The sequence below is a fragment of the Triturus cristatus genome, chromosome 5_1 (assembly GCF_964204655.1).
Source record: "Triturus cristatus chromosome 5_1, aTriCri1.1, whole genome shotgun sequence".
Classification (NCBI taxonomy): Eukaryota; Metazoa; Chordata; class Amphibia; order Caudata; family Salamandridae; genus Triturus; species Triturus cristatus.
In genome coordinates this window covers 912083622-912100446 of record NC_140587.1, presented here as the reverse complement: position 1 = coordinate 912100446, position 16825 = coordinate 912083622, and the positions used below count along the sequence as shown (strand labels likewise).

The 16825-nt window shown below is 45.7% G+C and overlaps 1 long non-coding RNA gene across 1 annotated transcript in view; it reads left to right on the top strand.

Moving 5' to 3' along the window:
• The window catches only part of LOC146831591 (uncharacterized), a 51974-nt gene extending 36960 nt beyond the window's left edge, over positions 1 to 15014 (top strand). Inside the window, exon 3 of the long non-coding RNA XR_014961594.1 lies at positions 14337 to 15014. This is a non-coding gene — a long non-coding RNA (uncharacterized LOC146831591). The remainder of the gene's footprint in view (positions 1 to 14336) is intronic.
• The last annotated feature ends 1811 nt before the right edge of the window (positions 15015 to 16825 follow it).

Genomic DNA, 16825 nt, shown 5'->3' with positions numbered 1-16825 from the left:
ATAAATTACTTCTCACTCTTCTCATCATTTACACCTATAAACACCACAACACCCCTAACATTAATTGCACAATTACCATAATTAATTACTAATTAATTCAAAATAGTTAACTAATTAATTTATCAATTAAAAATAAACTACTTCCCACTCTTCTCACCATAACACAAATAATAAAAATACAAACAATTCTTATACAAAAAATACATGCATCACAAACATAACATATTTACTAAAATACATAACATTAATACAAAAATTGACATTTTTAACATCTATATTTCTGCAAACTATATTAAACACTTCGATATGTTTTACATTTATATTAAATACACAAAATTGATATTGTGCATCACAATATTTTTCTTTCGATATTCTTGACCAACAATATTTTTAGCACGATGTTCTGGCTCGGCACCATATGACCTGCCCAAACGACCTAGGGTTCCCATGACAATATGAAACTGAACAGCAGTATTTTTGCTTTTCGCTAGTGTATATTTAGAAAAATCTCCAGAGCAGAGTGTGGTCCTATTTAAAAAGTTGGATGTTGGCAGATGCTTGCTCTGTATATGGTATACCACTTAGGGGCCGATTCCGATCTCGGTCGGAAGGGCACCGAATCGGGTTACGGCATTAACGAATCCGATTCGGAGGCTGATTTTCAGTCCGAGTCATACACGGGTCGAAGTACGATGCGAACAAGCGCGAAATCTCCGACCGAATCTTTTCCGGTTCCGAACCGCTCGGTACAACATGGTCACAAGCAAACCGTGGCGTGCAATGGAGACGTTTCACGACTGAGCTAGTATGATGCTCGATTCGGACAGCCAGATCGAGTATGAGCGTCCGGCTTGCAATAGCTCCCGGAGATGGACTTCGGGGGTCCGCGACGGACCCCCCCCCGTCACCCGCAGACTTACAACTCGGACACAGGGGGAGACCTATGGGTCTCCCTAACACAGGCATGTACGGTTCGGATGGCACCGACGCGTACCCACTTTAGGGGGCGCACTTGTCCGCGACGTACCCATTCAGTCAATGGGAGCCCATGTACGACCGGCTCCCTTTGACTTCTATGGGAGTTCGACTGAACCTAGTCCGACAGCATACGGCCGCATCGTACTTGCTCGGTCGGACTGCAGGACCCCGGCTCTTTTGGAAAACACTCCGGATCTGTCTCGGTCGGATTGCTGTCCGACCCGGATCGGAATCGGCCCCTTAATTGTAAAACTCATTACCCAATGTACAGTGTTAACGCATTATTTTTTTCTACATTTTGTAAAAGTTTTTCTCTTTTGCATTAAGGAGCACATTCAAGGACTTCATCTTGAAGTAGATTAGTGGTATAGTAATAATAATGTTACAAATATACTTTGCATGTTTTTCGTGTTCATCCAAGGATTCAGATGTTCAAAACGTTTTAAAGGGTTTCAGTGTAAGTACAGCCAAACAAGGATGGGTTCCAGGACATCTGGATAACTACATAGGGGGTTAATAACACACTCCACAGGACAACATGATCAGTGTCCAGGGCTGTTCCTTAGACTATGTAAAAAAAAATTAAAAATCAAATAGACCTAGTATTTCTGTACTACTATTAGGTCTTGGACACAATGTCTACTCATGGTCTAGCCATCATTAAATCAAGGAATTGTGCTTTGGAAATTACATGGAAAATCACTATTGAAGAAGGGGCCATTATTCTGGCTGAGTCAGGTGTGTCGCACAGGCGTCGTAAGGTTCTGGATGTGTTACCTATGGTGCTTTTGAAGTCGGACATGCTCTCTCCTCCTTGTGAAGAGCCTTAATTAATCTACAAGTCAATATTAGGAAAATATTAAACCTATTTTGATTTGGCATTGTAGGAACCTGGATCTCTATATAGTGCACCCAAGTAAGGTATACTATGTAGAGTTAAGATGACCCTTCTTGCTTTACAGGGCTCAAATGACGACCACTACATGCTCTATTTTGTGGCAGTGTGGGTGGGAAGTTTAGGCTTATCAGAGGTTATTGCTAAGCATTTATATCAATTTAGATACCACAAACTTCATATATAGGTATGTACTTTCTGTGTTATTGATTTTAGCAGGTAAGTCAAACATAAAATATATTGCGTCTTTACGTGTAATGCTTTCCTATGAGACGAATAACATTTACTGCATACAGATACTTGTAATGCATTTCCGTGGGACCCATTTCGTACGTGACACGTTTGAGGGATCAGGACCAAAGTTTCATCAGCCGGTTGGTCATATCTGCCCTGGTGAGGGTTCGCTGACAGAATATCGACCGCAAAATATTGCGATACATAAATATTGCAACCAACATATCGATTACAAAAATATTCTCATCCTATGTTCATAATCTGAAGTACAGAAATATCAACAAAAAAAATTTATGTAATTACTAGCATTATACTTAATATTATTTATTTTATGTACTTTTAAAAAATAAGTTAAATAATAACATTCAACAAAGTGAAACACATTAATAAATATATAATTTTTTAAACTAATAATTTTAATTTATATCAATTTCAAAAATTATATATTCTAAAAAAATACATATACTAATAAAATCTTTACTAAAACACCATTCTAATTAAAAAACAAAACAACTTTTTAAAAATTTGGTAAAAGATATTTCACTCATGAAAAAACAATAAATAAAATTATCATAATTTTGAATAAAAAAAACCAATTGAAAAAATATGTAATAAAATATAACATTTAATACATATACTATTCACACTAAAATGTATTTAAAACTATGCAAACTATTATAATAAAAATAGTTAAACGTACAATTCCCACTTTACGCAACGCATTTATTATTATTTTTTTTTTTTAAATCTCCCTCCAATAAATACGATAATAGTGAAAATGCTTATATTTCCTGCCGGTAACCACGTTACACCTAGTCCTACTCCCATTTATCTCTATTATGCAATCAGGCCCGTGTGCCTCGTAGACACACTCCCCTACCAATATAAAAAGACATCGGCCAGTACACAATACCTGTATGTACCAAGCCAACATAGCCAGTTGGCCGGGCCACCAGGAGGAAGGGTGAGCCGCAGTGGAGATAAGCGAGAGCAGGACTAGGAGTAATGTAATTACCGGTAAGTAATATTACCTCCACGTCCCTCTTGCTTATCTCCATTACGCAATGAGCCATACCAAGCTAAGGAAAAAAACAGGCCAACGGTCCAAGCATCATCCCAGAGCACCACAAAAGATGCCCAAATTAAGGGCAAACAAACAGAAAAGATAGGCCAGTCCCAACACTGTGGACCGAATCACGGAGGTACGCCCGGCCTCAAACACAGGAAAGAAGATGACCCACAGATAACGAGCCGAGGACCCCCGAGCCTGCAAGCCGACACAAAAGGCAACCCGAAAACAAAAGGAAGAAAGCCAGCAGAACCAGAAGGTGCAACACCCACAGATAAACGCAACAAAAGGACCGGTACAACAGACCCAGACTGATCAACAGACCCCAGCATTAGGACCGCTAAGCCCCTAAAGTCCAGCCGGAGTGCCAGAGAAACAGAAAGGAACCACGAGCACACCACGTCCCAGCCAACAGTCGACGCAGAGCACCGTAAGACCAGACAGACCCCCAAAAGGCACTCTCACAGAAGAGGCGACCAAAGCCGAGAGACCAAGGCACCATCGTCCACCATGCTCCATCTGCAAGACGCCCACTTGGGAAACACCCGAGAGGGCACCAGGAAAAAAGAAACCACAAGGCCACAGTCACCAACGGACTCGGAGATTCCAGACCCACCACCAACTCCAATAACAGAGGGACTAAAGGAACAGGACAGGCCGGAGGCACCAGAAAACCAGACTCACATCCCACTGAAACCGAACCCTGGAACAAGTCCTAGAGAGAGAAGCCACCAAGAGGCCCGGAGGTCAAGTAAACCGCAGAGCAACCCCCCCACATCCACAAACCAAAGCGGTAAACTATGTAAAAGAGGCGCCTGAACAGCCCCTAGGGCAACCCACACCCAGGTGATCACAGGATATAGCCCGGTCGCCAGGAACCAGAAAGGCTCAGAGATCACAGCGGACCCCCCAAAAAACGCAGAAGACATGGACCAACGGGGACGTGCAGGAACTTAACCAGCAAAAAGAAGCAGGAACGAAGACCCAAGTGCCAACGGCAAATGTCCCTCCCCTGACCCAAAGCCGGCAGAACCAAGGGGGCCTGCCAGGGTACGGGAGCAGGGAGGCACTACAAACTAGTTTGGAGGAAAAGACGGGAGACCCGAACAATCCAACACACCCACTAGAAGGAAAGGCAAGCCCCCAGCAGGATTACCCACGGCAACCAACCAGCCACAGGACAGGTGCACACTGGCCACCCCAGACTAGGCACACAGCCAGAGGGACCTTGCAGGACAGCAGAAAAACAGACGCCAATCTCATCCAGGCAGAAACCACCCCACAGAAGGAAAAGAAATGGGGTACTGCATGCAGGAAAAACCCATGGGATGCAGGCAGCCAAGCTAGAAAAAGAGCCGAGAGAAGACCAACCGGACCAGGAGGGCAACCAAGCCTGGCAACCTGGTAAACCAAACAACCGGACACCAAACATGGAACCAGCAGGCCAGGACAGAAGAGGAGGCTGTCACCGATGCCCCATGAACCCGAAAGAAGCAGTGGCAACAAGAGGGGCCATGAAGGAACCAGGCAAGACCTCTGAACTCCTGTTCAGGGACTCTGCCCTCTGCCCAAGGAGCTCCGCTAGTGTCGCTGTCGCTGCCCCCTCACCTCGCCTAGTGATTAGGTGTGGTGCCTGGTGAGCGTTGATCCACCAGGATTCGTAATTGTGCCTGTATTGTAATAGTGATTCTGATGGATACATCTGCCAGTGGATTCCTCACCTTGTGAATATCCCCTGCGCCAGCATTCCACGGAACTTTTCTTTCCCAGCACTCCACGTCGACGTGGGCGACGTCACAATGCATCGGCTCCGCTCGCGACTCCGATCGACGTCACCGGAGCCATAAGAAGCCCATGTCAGCGTGATGACGTCAGTTCCTTTTTTTCCGCGCCTTCGACGCGCAACGTTTTTTTTCCAGTGCTAGTTGGCTACTTTGTAGTTTAGCCGTGTTATTCTGTTAATTCGAGTATGTCTTCATTTTTGAATATATTTTTTAAATTATATTAGATGTGGGTTGTGTTGGAGATTTTGGGTGCGAAGTTAAGTTATTCTTGATTATTTAATTGAATAAAATGTAAATTGTGTAACTATCATATTTTTAAAGGTACATTTTAGCGGCAGGTTTAGTTTGTAGGTCAAAATGGCTTGGCAGGTAGTTAAATAACTATTTGGTAATTAATCTTTATTAAAATGTTCAATTTAGTGATAATTTGCAAAATTCTATTTGCACTTTTTACATTGTATGTTTGGTGTTTTTGTGGTTGTAGGAGAACAAGGTGGGAAGTTTATTTAGCAGCTAAATTTAAAATAATTTATTTGATTTATTACTTGGGGCCACATTACGATCTCGGTCGGAAAGTAAACCACCTGACTTCTTGTCGGATACGGTTCCAACCGACTCGTGGTTAGCTGTTACGCCTGACTGATTATTATGCTTCCGAACACCGTTTGGAAGGACTCACATTGACTTAAATGGCAGCCTGTGTTCCTACCAACAGCACAGGTGCCTTTATGGGGAAAATGGGTGTTTGCAGAAAACCTTGCACCCTGTGGCGGTGACCACACTGCATTATTTTACAGGGGGGTTCCTTGTCTACCCCCTTGACTCCAAACCGGAGGACTCAGGATGAGGGTGGCCCTACTAGTCACTTTACCACAGCCTTTTCGTGTCGGCCCGACTCAGACATGCTGTTTGAAGCCAACATCGTTATTGCTCATCTGGAAATGCAGTCTGTAGGGTTGTATGATGCGGGTCTGACCGACATGAATGCTCCGAGAGCTGATCATAACCGATTCGGAAAGACCATTTGGTTTGAAATCCCACCGTGAACATTGTAAGTGGTCGGAAGGTTTCTGACACTGTATAGGGGAATCCAACTGTTGGGAGGCGGCTTTACGCCTGACATCGTAATGAGGCTGTTAATTGTAATTGAACACTTAAAGGTTATCAAAACCGGCATGAGCGTTGAGTAGTCATCTACCCGTCGCGTTACCAATTAGAGTGCCATTGTGCTAATCCTCACGGATAAGGTTTAACACACCTATTTCTGAAGCTAATTCTGCCGCAACTAGTTGAATTACGGATCGAAACTTTCAGTTTAAGTATCCATGCAATAGATGGTTGGAGGCGTGTTTTGGGAGCCACGAATGGTGACGTGTGAGCCAGTAGCTCCGCGCCGGCCCAACAACTTTAATGCCGTAATCAAGCCCTAGCCCGCAACGCCCGAGATTGAAACGGTGGCGCAGGAAGGGGAAAGTCTGCTGCATCAATTGAGACGCTTTGATTCAAGGCGAGAGGAAGAGACGCATTATTACGAGGCTTCATCTGCCCCGTCGCCACTGATCGCAATATAGTGGCAGTGATGTGTGGATGTAGAGATGTGGCCCTCCCTCCCTGCTGGTAACATGAGGTCGTGTCTTGTTGAGGGCCTGAAGGACTGCTGAGCTGACTGCCTGGATCCCGTGAACCACACGCTTTGCCGAAGATCAGGCCGTGAGTGTTGGGAGCCTGAATTGGTCACCGTCCCAGAACCAGTTTGGGAGCGGAGGGCTGAGGCCTGCTGCTGGTGCGTACCACCGGATCTGCGACGGGAGGGAGGAGAGATTAGCCACTTGATTAGCTCCTGCGACACCGCCTGCACCGGAAAAAGGTGATGCACCTTGGGGAGCCGCACAACTGCCCAAAACTGCATCAGTCCGATCTGCCTGAGGGGAGAGTCCTGTACTTGTCTGCAACCCTCAACTGAGTGAGAAGTTGAGCCCTGCCCCAAACACCTCGTAACGAAAGTAGGACTTGGGGCGGGTGAGGTGGTCTGCACTAGAGACTTCAAACCTCACCGCCCAGTTGACAATTTTGCCCAGGTGGAGGGAGGCAAGACCTGACAGCCCTCCACAAAATCAGGGAGATGCAAGATACTGGGGCCTGCAAGCTGGAAAAATCACTGGACGCCACTAGTGGGGAAATGCAGCGGTGTTCCTCATTGGACCTAGTAACTGGAATGTGAGAGTACTCATCCAACCCCATGCGTGGCTTGGAGGGGCAGGCCTGCGCCTCCCATACTGCTCAACCTCGATCTCCATCATGACCCCCACAACCTGTGGAACTGGGGGGTGGGCTCAGAGGACAGAGATCTAGCCCTGCCTCGGATACACCGCGGAGGAGGGTCAGCTTGAATTGTTAGGGGCACGTCCACTCGCATAAGCCCTTGGGGACAACTATACATTTTGTTTGTTTGGAGTTATTGCCCCTTCCCCCCCGTGGTCGACAACCACCCCCTTGGTGCCTGGAGATTAGCCCCGCTGATGACACTCTTAAGTACACGATAAGACCCTAACATGGGTAAACCCAGTACGAAGGCGTATAAAGGTGCAGACCCTCCACAGGTCTCGGAGGCAACGCCATCAATGGCCGACCCAGTACAAGGGTGACTAACTAAAATCCTGGAAGCGATAGTGGACACCAAACCTACCTTGCACAGGGTCCCTCCTCGCCCCCCCACACCCCCCCTCGCTCCCCCACCACCCCCCGGCTTCGGGGCGCCCAGCACACGCAGTGGTAGCGAAACCCCTGCACTATAAAGATCGACATCCTACTGCAGAAGACACGTACGGATGGCCCATTCACCGTGGACAACTCCTGGGTCTCAAGTTTCTCCGACTACGCCACTGAACTACAGAGAAGATCAGCCTCATATTTGGCAAAAAAAAACACTTTGAGATGAAGGCTTACAATACTCTGAAGTTCCCAGCTCGTCTTCGTATAATACTAGATGGGAAAAATTACTTTTTCAGCCTGGGAATGGTTTGAATCCTACAAAGGTGATAAAGACCCAGGTACAGTCTTTGAGCGCCCACTAACTATAGCGTAACCAGGAAAGAACACAGACCCATTCAAGACGGAAACCACCAAAAAGACCGAGCCCACCCCAAACTGTGAAGGAGAGCTGCAGCCCTACAAGCGGTGGCTGACCTCATGAAACCAACTGACTGTCTCAGAGCCCGGAACTAGATCCCTCAAATGAAATGATAGCTCAGATTCGGACAATTACGAAGCAAATAGTGCCATAATGCCAGATGTTACCGCTAGAACAGGTGATGACCTATAGCCAAGAAGAACCTCCACATTAGGGGTCCAAAAGGAGAAGACATCATGAATCGTATCACCATGACAAAGGACACTACTGCTGGAAACGTTGAATGCATGGACTGGCATTGGCTACGTCGGACACAGGACTTCGTGAAATAAACAGTGGTTTGTCCATCAATAGCCTGCCCCTGTGGAAAGCTCCACCCACCCATGGATGGAGCCTGCCGAAGTCTTGGACAATTGGCCTGTAGGTTGGGCGGCTGGCCGTTGCCAGGCTGCTCCGGGGAGAAGGGAGTTTTGGTTTGTGGGAATTTTAGTTTTCATATCCATGTTTTGGGTTTTTATGTGCAAGTGGGGCCCTGGCCCATCGCCTCTGTGTGTGGGGGGAGGGGAGGCAGACCTGGATGCCTCTATTCTTACAATGCCCATGGAAAGGCTTACACTATAATGTGTAACATAGAACATTAGTCGAATGGGCTCTACCGTCAAGCATCACAATATACATAGATATCTGCGCATGAGGGGGTGCAGATTGAACTCCTCCAGGAAACACACACTACCTGTGGGTAGGGTGAGAAGCTGCGCAGACGATGGAGAGGGCAGGTATTTGCAACCTCTTATTCTGCATACGCGAGAGGGCCATTGATTTTGATCAGAACTGGCATACCATTCGAACCCTTGCACGTACTGTTTGGTAGAGAGGGTAGATATGTAGTGCTGAAGTGCAGAATTTATGGACAGGAACTCACATTGGGTAGTATACATGCCCTTAATCAAGATCAAGTGCAGTTCCTCCGTAGGCTTTCATGCTCCTTGACTGCGGTGCTAACCCCAAGCGTACTACTGGGAGGGGGCTTCAATTGTGTTGCTGACATGGTTCTAGATTGCTCTCACCCCCCACTGCCGAGTGCCCAAATACATAAAACTGCGGCGGTGTTCCAAGATTGGAGAGGACACTGGAGGACATGCCAGAGACCGAGACTACTCATTACTCGCCCTTACATCACTTGCAAACAAAACTGAACTTCTTCTTGGGTACACTGGGCCTGAGTCGCTTAGTAACACACAGAATATTTGGGGCGGACGCTTTCTGACCATAGTCCCCTTTTGCTAGCAGTCCAGCCGGAGGAACACCGCCCGCCAATTCCAATGTGGCGGTTGAACACTCTGGGTCTTTAATATACTTGTTTCAGAGCGACCATAGACACAGCTATAGACTTCTACTTCGACAGCAACAGACAGACTGCCTCCAATACACTGATAGAGTGGGAGGCTTTCAAGGTAGGACAGAGGGTGAAATGTGTGGGGGAAACAGTGGGAGCCCAGAGGGAACTTCACCTGGAAAGTGGACACCTAAGAAGGTGACCTACATAGACAGGAAAACTAACAAGGAACTAGAGTAGACACATCCAACTCCCTCAAACATGCACGTCATATCAAGCTCTTGACCGACAGCTGTGTCACGACTTTAGGAGTTACCTCACCTAGGTGCAAGAAGTAGTTTGGGGGTTGGGTAGGTTGTGGCTTGGCTATTTTAGCCGGAGACGCGGGGATCCCCAAACGCAAATTATACCTCCTGAGGGCGACCCATTTTATGGTCCGTAGGCCCTTCATGCCTTATTTTGTGACTACTATTCATCACTAAGGCACCTCCCCTCATATACAGAAGGAATTCCTGAAGTTGCTGTGCCCCCAAATCCTTGATGACCACATAATTGACATGCTGGTAGGGCTTCTGACAGTCTCCGAGATCCGGGCTGTGAGGAAAGACCCCTGGACCTGACTGTCTCCCGGACGAATTCGACTCAACTTACACTGCACAGCTTCTGCCGCAATTGGAGAAGCTCTACGCAGAATCCCTGAAACTTTGATGCCTGCCAGAGACCACAGGCGATGTGCTGGTCATCCCCCCTCCCCAAAAAGCCTAAACAGGTGGCATAAGTCGAAGACTTCTGGGCACTTTCTATGTTAAACATGGATTTCAAGATCGTTGGTAAAACCCTGGCGCTCTTCCTCCTACCCCACGTGCCGACCCTGGTTCTCGCTGACAAGAATGGATTTATTCTGGCCAGATACACATCATACAGCCTGCGAAGGATGTACTTGATGCTGTTCCATGCAGATACTTGTTATTTACAGCATGCAGCCTTCTTGTTGATAGATCTCGAGAAGGCCTTCAACCTCATGCAATGGGACTACTTGCTTGAAACTATTAGACACATGGGCCTGGGGGAAAGCTGGGTAAACTGGGTGAGGGTGCTTTATGAACGTCCCACAGCTAGGATACAGACAGGGAAAACTGTCCCACAGTATGAGATCTTCCGAGGAACACAAAAGGGATACCCATTGTCACCTCTGTTGTTTGCACTGTCAATGGAACCATTGGCAGCATCTTTCCACCAAGGCGGGGAGGGACTAGGCATCCCATTAGGGGGTAACACTCATAATATCTCCCTGTACGTAGATGACTTATTGATATACCTCAGTGACGCAATGGTGTGTACCAATACTGCACTGCGCCTGATAGAGCAGTTTGGATTGCTGTCTGGCCTCAAAGTTAACCGTGGCAAAACTTAACTCTTCCCCATCTCTGCCAATGTGATTCACCCATTCGATTTTATGGTGGGCATTACTGGGCCCCCACAACCTTCAGTCATCTGGGGATTCCGGTCTTCCACTCGATGGACTACTTACGTGAAGGTAATCTTGGCATGGCCCTCCGGTCTCCGAGATCAAATGTTTCCTTCTGGTGCACTCTACAACTGCCGATCATGGCCTGGGTTTCCCTTGCAGAAATGGTCATGCTGTCTCGCCTGCTGTACTTTTTCAGCAATCTCCCCATAACCGTTCCTGCTTCGTCGTTTGGACAACTAGATGCTCTACTGCGAGATATGATATGGTAAAAAGGGAGGAGGCGGTAGCCCTGTCGATCCTACAACGCCCACCCGCGGAGGGAGGACTCTGAGTGCTTAAATTCGAGCTCTACTTTTTAGATTCTCCACTCCAGTGGCTGGTGCAGTGGTTGGCAGATATGGGCACAGTAGGCACTGACCAAGGGATCCGTACGTATCTGATGCTGGCAAAGATGCTAGACGCGGACAACACCATCTCATCTATCCCTGCTGCAGACCACGGCTCTACGCTGCTGGAAACGCTGCCTCTTTAAAGAATGAAAATCTCCCCTATATACCCCGGCCCTGCCCCTGGTGGGCCTCACCCACGGGAACACCAAGCAGATACTAACCCCAGCAATGTTGAAGCCCTGTAATAATGCCAGACCATAACTGGTGGGGCATTGCTACCAGCAAGCAACCCTGGCTCCATTTGAAGACCTACTTGAGAGCTACGACCTACTAACAGGCCAAATCTTAACCTATGAGATAATACTGCGCACCTTTTGAGGACTATGGGAGGGAGCCAACAGAAGCTTAAATCACACTCGATATTACACTCTGTCCTTACATTAGGCACTGCAAGACACCAGGTAAAATGGTTCTATACATCGCAACTGGAGATGGTCTGCACAACCCCAACGAAACTGCGCACCTGTTGAGAGACTGCTCTGGATAGACACATCACAGACCCAGAATGGTCCAAAATGTTGCCATACCCTAAGAAATTGTTACGCAATACTAGATTGAAGTACACACAGTTCAATTACATAAACATGACACCTCACAAACTTCAGCTTGCCTTTGGAGACACTGGATACAAATGGCAAATATGCGACTGTGCAGACGCAGACTTTTTATACATGACTTGGGATTGTGGCCCACTACGCTAGTTCTGGGAGGAAACAATACAACTCATGTGTGCAGCTGTGGGGCGCATACTTTAACCTTCAATGGGAGTGTTCCTGTTGGGGCTCTTTCCCTGTTCTCCTAAAAGGAAATTGGGAAACCGATTCCTAGATTTAACCCTGGTCTTAGCCTGGAGAAGAATAGCACTGGCCTGGGAATTCGTACATGGACCAGCAATGGAAGCCTGGAAACACGATGTAACCCATTGGGCGGGGGCAGAAATCATAGTACTGACGAGGTAAAAGGTGCTTGGATTGTGGCAACTCACCCTTGCCGACCTCCGGAAAGATACTGGAGGCATGGGAAAACACAGACCGAGACAGGTGCGACATAGGGGGGGAGCGAAGAGGGAACACATACGAGCGGCGAGGAGGATGACCAAAGGTATGACGCCTAAATGAAAACACTGAGTTGACCTTCATAAAAACACTACTGCAAACAGACCCTGATATACCACACGACAATGGCCAGATAGGGACTGCACACACTGCCCAGCTCACACATAAAACTTGGGGACACTGTGAACTTACGGCCCGACATGTGGATAATGACCCACTTGTGGTCTAGCGCTCACCCGGCCCCCGCCTCCCATGCCCCACACACCCTGCTTAACGTATTAGCAAATACACAACCCTGGGCCCCACTGCACAGTTAGTTAATTACATAGTATGATTCACGAGTTGTATAGTTTTTTTATTAAATCTGTGAGATATTTACAGACTGGCATATAATATGTGATAGTATACAATAACCGTAAAGTTTCAGGCAAAATAAGACTAACATATGAGACTATGATTCATGTGTAAGAACTTTAATGGATAACCTGCTCTGTGGCTTCTTCGAAATGTAAATAAAGTTAGTACAGGACGATTTTATATATTCTATATGCCAAATAAGTGCTGTATAGTGATATATCACTAATTGCTGAACTATACAATTATGGATGTATATTAAAATAAATGCCAATAAAAATGTTTGGGAAAAAAAAAGGTATCCATGCAATAGATGTCTGGACTTAGCGGGGACAGGGGCGGAGAAGGGAGGAAAAACGTACTTCATGCAAAACTCAGTCGGGCTTAAGTTCCCACCAGAGTGGGTCTCTTTAGTTCGAGTGTGACGTGCTGGTCAGGTAACCTGGCAGTGGTTTGTATTGACAGTATAGTTAAAAAACCCTGGAAAGCGGCCGGTGACTAGAATGCTAACTGCAATCTGGTACGCTAGTGCGTCTAGGCATGTAAATTAGTACGCGGATTCACCAGCAGCAGCTATGGAGAGCCGTTCTATACAGTGGACTGCTGTGTTGTGCACATGCGTGAGTTTAGCAAGTAATTTATTGTGTAAATTCAGAGACCCAGTTACCTTAGAGCGGCACAATACATGCTGCAGCTATAAGGGGCCTTCCTCAGGACCCATGCCCTACATACCAAAAGATAGCCCTTACAGAGGTGCAAAGGACCTTGCCAATTGTGGCACAATTAAGCATTTACATACATTTTTGGGAAATAATACCGGCACTGTGGCACCTGGTTAGCAGAAACCCAGTGCTCTTCAGTCAAAGATGCATCAGATATCATGCAAATCATGGGGCTAGCCATGTCCAAAAGGGGCACTTTAATACAGGCCTTTCCAAAAAAAAATCCTCAACATGACTAGGGGCCTGATTACAACTTTAGCGCAGCAGCAACGGCATAATGCAGCCTCTGCTGCACAAGCACCGCCGACCGTATTACGAGTTGCAAATGTGCAGCTCGTAATATGGTCGGCAGTTCTTTGGCCTTTTCCATGGTGATGCACCCCAATAGGAACTGCCAAAAAGTTCCAGCAATGCATGGGCGTTGACTTCCATGCTGTGCTGGAACTGTGGGAAATACAGGGGGGGGGGACATGTTTTGCCCCCCAAATGTACACCCTGTAGTACTAGCAGCACCAGCTTTTTCATGGTGGGCCTGTGCCATGAAAATGCTGGTGGTGCAAGAACTAAAAAATATGCTGCCTCGGACTGCGCCAGTCCCTGCTCAGTATATTGCGTTGTGGCGCTGCAGCACCACCGCCACTGTTCCCTGGCGCAGCTTGTGTTCCACCGGCGCCATTACGACTTTGTAAGTTGTAATCTGCAGTACAGTGAACCGTCCCCATCCCTCACCCTCCTCCCGTGCCACCGCAAGACCGCCAGACTTGTAATCAGGCCCTTAGTTAGCAAAGCTAAAACTTTTGTTATGCCTAATAAGCAAACTGTCTAACATATTTTTGTTTTATTTGTTCCCTTTTCCCAGCAGGTACTATGTATTTAATTCTTCAGATGGATACATTTACAATGCTTTCAAACAGAAGAGGCAACCTTACTAAAGCAATAAGGCTTTCAATGTAGTTATTAATGATCTTTGGAGTATTAAATGCAGAAGTATAACCCCATTATGCTCTTAGTGGATCGAATAGAAATATCATGATACGTAGGAGGTAGAATCTTAATGTGTTTAAAATAATATAAATATTTGTTGTGCTCATTGTTCTGGTTTTAAAAGTAAAAGTTTAATTTCATATTTATCTACCAATTGTAGCACCCTTTTTGTACAAAAGTGAAAGGATTACTGTAAACATTTGAAAAGTGAATTGTGGATTTCCTTTATACTGTCTTGGGTGTGTCAATCATTTTTGAATATGCAACTACAAGGTGATTTTCCTCGTCATCACTGACAAAGAGAGTCTGGCTTTGCGTAACAACGGAAAAAGGTCCATTTTCAACATTTAAAATAATGTAAATGCATTGGAAACTACTGCCATTTTTTAAAGATTTTTTTTTATTGCAATAAAGGCTTGGTTTTTTACTTAAGGTGTACATATATGTTTTTTTTGCAAATTTTCAATTCATCATCTAATTTCAAAGAAATAAAGAAAAGTGGTGTTTATTTGTTTCCTGTTGCTCACTCTAAAATAAGGTGTTTCGCTGTAATTATTATTTATTCATAATGATTGTGGTTTAATATTTAAATGTCTGTTAAAATCTCACTGTTGTATTCATTTTTGCCCTTAAAATAAATTTCAGTTAGTATGTAAAAATTAAGTATTACCTGGGTATTAATGTACTACCCCGCCCATTACCCCTATATCCCTTATATCCTGTCACTAAAGGTGAATATAGTAGTGCAATTAAATTATTGAAGTGTAATGCTAAAATTAAATGTATTTAAAGACCAAGGGGCATATGACGAACTCTATCATATACCCTCCAACCTTAGGTCAGAGGCTTTACGACGATATCGCCTGTTTTATTTCTGACCAGCTGATTACAATGCAGCCGGTCAGAATTGAAACTGGCTGGTCATTACAGCTGAATTGAGACAGGCTCTAGGAACCCATTGGCCATTCGGAGACCGGCCTGTAGTCCCATAGGAAGGCGTTTCCACCTTCAGTATTAGGATTCTTGTTTTCCCACAGTCTTTCTGACGTGGGAAGCCTGATGGAAAGCGAGTTTGGGGGCCCCGTTGCCCTTGCTTCTCCACCTTGAGGTTCCTGCCAAGGAGTGCAGGGATTAACACAATCTCTGATTGGGAGTTTGTGTTATGCTCGGTTTACGGGTGTAACACAAGCTCCCATAGAGAAACCGGAGAATGTGACCGTGCATGGTGCGGTCTCATCGTAATAGCGGTGTCTGACATCGTAATCGTGTCCCTAGTAATTAGTACTCTGGAATTAAAATTTATGCCTGGGTATTAATACAATTTCATCTCCCGTTACCATAATATTATTTGCACTTTGTCCCTAAAAGTGTTAAATTTGGGTTTAAAAAAATGTATGTTTAATAATTTTTTCAGTTAAAAGCCTATTAATTAGTACACAGGTATTAAAATGAATTCTCTTTCCTAAAGGTGAATGTTCATCAGTTCCAAAATATATTTAAGTTTAAAGATTAAATAAGGTATATTGTGGTGACATCCACAGGTGCTCAGGGTTTCCAACAAAATAAAGACGGAGGAGAAAAACCTAAAATAAAGGCTTACTCTCTGAAATGGCTTCCTTAACCATAGTAAAAGGATGGTTGCACCCCAATGTACAGTGTGCTACAAATATGGGCACAACAAGGGTAAACGCAAATGTCCCATAAGGGCACACCCCTCTACCTGTGGGCAGACACCTGGGTTGTCTAGTGATCGTGATGGAGGTAGTCACAGTTACTTTTGGGGGTGACAGGCAGAGGTGACCCTAGTTTCCATGGATGATAGAGGAATAGAACCATAATCCAACATGCCTTCAAATGCTTCCAGATATAGGCAGTGGGACACCATTAAGAGGTGGAGGCTCTGTGAGACACCGAAGCCAGCATGAAAACTGTCAAGTGTTAGCTGTTGACTGCAGAGCAGGTCCTAACAAACACATTACACAAAGTCCTAATTTTCTGGCACCCATGCGAAACATCTACCAGTGTCTCCAGTCCCATTTGAGGGGTGGGGGATCGTCATAGGTTTGCAGGTCAATGTTGTTAACATACAGCTTCACAATATAAGCAAAGTCTTGAAATAGAGAACGCAGGATTGACGCTCATGGTAGATGGGGGGACATGGCCTTTCGATTGAAGCTAAGCATGGATTAAAAGTTATTAAAAAGCTGAAATGCTCCAAGCTCTGCTGGGTTGAAACAGGTGAACTCCAAGTGGGTGAGATAGCAGATCAGCGGTTGCCAAATCTAATGAAATGTAACTTCTATGTGAGGTAAGTTGTGGAAAAGTTGTTGCATCACCATCCCCTCCCATGGGCGGTGAAACATT